We start from the raw sequence: 5,894 nt of genomic DNA, 5'->3' as shown, positions 1-5,894 counted from the left end.
TGAAAATTACAAAGGTTGTCAAGCGCACGAGTCGACTCCTAAAATTGCTGTAATTTAGTAATTAGATATCTAACTAGGACAAACCTAAGAAATTTTTTATCTGAACCCATGCACCCTTCAAACTCTATACTTATATAGTTATCAGCATTGATGGATCATGTATTACAGAAATTTGGAAGGTGGTTTGTAAAATCAAACATAAGCTTTCTTCTTTTCATCCTTTGCGGATTTTTTACAGTTGTATTTATCCGCTTCCTTTTGTGAATCAGTATAATGTGTAATGGGGGTGCCCGTGCAGTTAAACTAATGAAATGTTTGTTTGACTGAAGCCCCTTATCGTGCCTAATTCGCAAGTCGACTATTTCATTTAACTCGTACAGACATATATTTGTACAGTATTCCTCCTCTATCACGAGCCCCTGTACTAGTACAACGTGGTGTTTGTTTGGACAAACATTTTTATTTGGACTGTACATTTAGAACTTTCTTTCTTTACCTGCTTACGCTTAATCTTTCATCCCCAAAGATCGTGTTGAAGACTGTAGGGAGGATTTGGGATCAGGAATACTGTATGCAGTTATGTCTTCATCATACATAGAATTATTCATTGCACAGTTGGAGAGTTGAGCTAAATTATGTTACAAATTCTTAGATTTCAACGCATTTTGGTAATATAATGGTTATTTGCGATTAAGTTATAAATACATACTGGGCGGTGTTGAGCCTGTCACAGGTCATTCCGCCATATTTTCCATCGGTGTGTTTCTGAACATTTAAGCCTGAGATCCCCAAATAAAGTTATAACTTACACCATCAACTCGAATTGAAGTAAACAATAGGCATGATTCTGTAGAAAATGAAATCTTTTACAGTTAAGACTTAAGACTTAAGCTGTAGTGGAGTGTTTGATGAGACAATCAACTCAATTATGACAGTACTAGTAAAACTAAAGTAGTAATAAGATTGTTCTGTTTGTTGTTCTGCGTGACGGCGTGACGCCTGCCATTTATCATCTCATCATGAATTGCTGATAAAACACTGTGCATCTTTTACTTTCTCACTAAAACCGCTCCGTGAACCAGTCGATATTGTAGTTGCGATATTCCTCGAACCATTCACTGAAATCTAATTAGCAAATAAGATGGCAGAAAATTGAAAAGTTTGCTGAATCAGCTTATAGCCATTACCTGCTTTATCTGAATTGGAATGATGGATCCTCCAGTCGGACTTGTCGAGCATGCAGTTCAACCATCGAAGTTTAACCATATTATACTTTTAGTAACGTTGAAAGTTGTTACATCAACGATATATCTGATTATTTGCTGGTGTATCCTCCACATGTATCGCCATCTCGGGACATTGGGAGATTAGGTATAGTGGCCGTACATAGTACGTGGCCAAACCAAATCTCCCAATTGCCCGCCATCTCTCTGGACGAAAACCGAGCAGGTGCAATATGCACGTACCATACAATTTCATGGGGTAAAGTTATAATTATGGTAAAAGTTCAAAAAGTCTCATACTATTTCATAGAATTGAATGCTGGTTACAGTTGTTGTCGATATTGTTCTAAAAGCTGTTCAGTCAAACAATAACATGAAGCTTTAGGGGGCCTGAAATTGAAAATAGTGTCTGATAGTCTTGGAACTGTAGCCGAAAATGAGACTCCCATCCACCAGAAGTAATATAATCCTCTGATCTGCCGTGGCCGCATTCAATAGCCGATTCGGACCCCCTCCGTGTGTTCTAGCTCGATTCTGAGTTCAACTATTCAGCGTTATATCGGCCTGAGCTGCAATCCAGTTATGTGTGGCAAAAGGAAGTTAGTATTTTCATTCGCAAGTACTATATTGACATTGTGACCACGTTCCCGTTGCGCGGCTCCACGGAATTCAGTAGAATATACCTTATTTATCGATTATCTTGTTCATGTTATATTGTATATATTTAAGAATTGCTTGTTCTCGTTCTAAACATCGAGCTTTTGTACAATGCACAAGGTAATCTGGTGGATTCGTGTAGTGTTATTAAGTCTCATTTTGATAGTTCTCTTATTCAAATTTCTGATTATTTCTGAAATCTGAATAAACATATTGATCGTTATAATTGAATTAATACTATTTCAGAATATGAGTATGACGTAGAAATGTCGATACGTTATTCAGCTATTTATTTCCATTAGAATCTGTCTTCACTGAGTCTATTCAGAAACAACCAGAAATTTGAATAAGAGAAATGTACAAGGTAGTAAGTCATACCAGAAAGAATTATTTTAATTGGGCACTCAGTGACTGAGCTATTAAGGCCTACGTTTGCACACTGACTTTTGCCCCCCCCCCCCCCCCCCCCCTGGAATATCCCTGCCCTCAATCCGCATTAAGGTTTCTCAGTTTCTCTTTAGAGTTAGTCCCAACTTCCTTCAGTAACATAGACAAATATCTTTGTCTCTGTGATCTATCAAGCAAAGGTTCATGAGTCCATGATCGAGAGTCGAGACTGGCCAGTAGCTCAGGATGTCTGATGCAGTATCCAGCAATTTTTAATCTCCTGCTTCGTAATTTTTGTTTGACGGCCTTGATAGGCTAGCATACAAAGCAATTCAATGAAATGTGTCTTATTTCCCAGAGTATCTTGTTATATTTAGATATAATATTAAATATAACTAGATACTTGAAGAAATAAGGCCTATTTCATTGAATTACTAATAATATAAATATATTTAAGGATTTCGTTCTAAACATCGAGCTTTGCATTTGGTACAATGGATTGTATTCAATGGTTCTAGTAAACATATAGCCTCGCTATTCGCCTGTGGTTAGTTTAACTAGACTTCGATAATCGATATGTAGAGGGGGATCTATAAAGACTTACTCTGATGCTATAACATCCCGCGACCTGTCAACTCAGACGATAGAGTCTTTATTAACGGCAACCCTTTAGAAGAAGTTCATGACTTTAAGTACCTTGGATCCTTTATAGCCTCAACAAGCAGAGACATCAATGTCAGGAAAGGCCTCGCATGGAAAGCTTTACAGAGTCTAGATGCTTTTTGGAAATCTAATATGTCCAGGAAGATCAAGACTAAGATTTTTCGAACTGCAGTAGAACCTGTTCTGCTGTATGGTGCAGAAACCTGGACTCTTAAAAAGGCTGATATCAGAGCACTAGACGGTGTTTATACTAGAATGCTACGAAGGGTCTTTGGTATCTCATGGAAATCACATACACCTAACTCCGTTCTTTACGGAAAGATTCCATCGGTGACAGATACTATAAAGACACGAAGACTTCGTTTTGCAGGACATGTCTACCGTCTACAGGACCAACCTGCTCAACAACTCCTTTTCTGGCAACCATCCTATGGCCAGCGTTATCGAGGACGACCACATAAGACCTTCCCGGACGTCCTACTTGAAGACACTGGAATGGAACCTGACCAGCTGCGTTTACTCATGTGTGATAGGGATAAATGGAGAGAAGCGTTGACACGAAACTCGTTCCAGATTTCATCTGGATCGACCTAGGCAGGTAGGCAGGATAGTTTGTAATAGTAATAAGCCAAGATTTAGAATTAGAATTAGGACTTACGAGCTAGTAGTAGTAGATCTCTACCTCAGGCTACTTTCTTATCACTGATCAAGTGGCTACTATTGAGATAATAAACACGAAGAGACCTGTCTGATTGGAATCTGTGTAATACTAATAAAGTAATAAGTAATAACCTCCTTACAGTTACATTACTCTACAGGTTCTCTATATTGGACCTACTCCAGAGACTATTACTTCAAAATTTGGTATAAGTATATGTAGTAAATTTAAATTAAGATAGCATAGGTTTTCGGTCCCATATTTTCTTTAGCATGAGCCTTGGATAGAAGCCGAACTGCCAAGAAAGCATGGCTTGTAGGTATGGTCAAAGTTTAACCATCAGCACGAAACCCAATACAAACCCGATGCAATAGATTATACAGGGTGGCCCATGATAGTCTACCCATCCTTATCTCTTAAAATTGTTACAGGTCGCTGAGATCTTGCTAATTATTTTATTTCAGAATGGAAAAGCGCCATAACTTACGTTCTGATTAATATTTTTGCTTCAAATTTTTAGAGAATGTCAATCATAATTAGACACAACTTCGTGCTAAGTTTTGTGTGAGTCTGAGCTTGTCTGGCAAAATTAGCTCCTGAGTGCGCTAGCGTTAATTTCTCACCCAGAACTGTTTACATTGGTTAATAGAAACCACCAAAAAAAATCCTGGGTAAAAAAATTAAAAAACCACCGATTTATTTATGTTTTACCAATTCTATTCACCACGATGCATCGCACATTCCATTCTCTACACTGCTGTACAGTGTACATCCTATATTTTAACTGATAAGGACTATCACAGATGATCCTTCCTGCTTGTTTATATCGTTCTGCTCACTTGCCTTAACAAATTTAAAATTATAGCTAGATGATTAGCCTACAATTTTATCGATACTGAAATCAATTGAATTGCGTTTCTCGGCAGGCACCACGAGAAGGTTCATCCATTGCCCCGGCCCGCCGTGTTGGCGATTAAAATCACCGTTTGTGTTGGCGATTAAAATCACCGTTTGTGTTGGCGATTAAAATCACCGTTTGTGTTGGCGATTAAAATCACCGTTTAGAGAAGGTGCTCAATGTAACCACCGCCTCGGCTCTTCAGGACGTCCATCCTCTTGGCTACTGATAAACAGGAGTTCTGGCAGTGAGTGATGGGGATGTTCCGCAAGTTGTCACGAATGACAACTTCTAAAGCAGCAAGGTTGGGGATGGGTAGACTCTCGTAGACCTTATCCTTCAACCATCCCCACATGAAGAAGTCGCAAGGAGTGAGGTCAGGAGAGCGGGCTGGCCAGTGTTGAGCAAGTTTCTCTCCGATCGTCATGCTCCCAAACTGGTCACCAAGGTAATCAATAATGCGGTTGGGGATGTGCACTCTCGCCCCGTCCTGCATAAAGCTCATGAGAGACGGATCCAGGTCGTGGTGTGCACAGAAGTTGAAGAGTTCTGGTATGAAGAAGCTCTGCAACATCTGTAGGTAGCGATCTCCGTTCACAGTTACAGTGGCACCAGCTGCATCCTTGAAGAAGTATGGTCCGATGATTCCGTGAGAAGAGATCGCACACCAGACGTTCAGCTTTGGAGAGTTCTGAGTAGGTCTCTGCTGCACGCTGTCAGGTCTCTGGCTGCCCCAGTGTATTGCGTTGTGGCTGTTGACGGAACCGTGGAGGCAGAACTTGGCTTCGTCGGTCCACCAGATGTTTCCGATAAAGTCCTCGTTTGTGGAATCTTTCAGAAGCAACCAGTCAGCAAAGCGTACTCTAACTGGTGGATCCTGAAGCTGCAGAGTGTGGTGAACTGTCCAGCGATAAGGGTACAGTTTCAGTTCAGTCCTCAGAATGCGTTGCAAAGTCGTCCTAGGTATGCCAAGATTGGCCGAACGTCTTCTGGTCGATTGCCTGGGGTGGTCTGCCACAGATCCTACTACAGCCACAGTGTTCTCAAAGGTCACTCCCGTAGATGGTGGACCAGATGCATCCTTTTGTCGGTTGGTGACAACTCCATGTTCTGTAAATTTCTTCTTAAGGTTGTAGACTGCTTTCCTAGTAGGGGGAGTGATTCCAGGGAATTTCGCTATGAACAGTTGGATAAGAGCTGCGAAGGGGGTATCCTTGGATTCAGAAACAATAAATATCCGTTGCTGGAGAGTTAGTAGAGGCATGATGAGATGATCGTTAATGGTTAATAAATTGTTGCGACTTTTAAGGGGGAAATCTATCCCTGCTATCGTAAAATTCCCATGAGAATTCATAAGATTATGGATTATCGACCGGAAATCTACGTTATCGTTTGTTTTCTTTTCAAG

This window comes from Bolinopsis microptera, chromosome 7 (genome assembly GCF_026151205.1).
Source record: "Bolinopsis microptera isolate Bmic1 chromosome 7, MBARI_Bmic_1.0, whole genome shotgun sequence".
NCBI lineage: Eukaryota > Metazoa > Ctenophora > Tentaculata > Lobata > Bolinopsidae > Bolinopsis > Bolinopsis microptera.
This window is presented reverse-complemented; position numbering follows the sequence as displayed.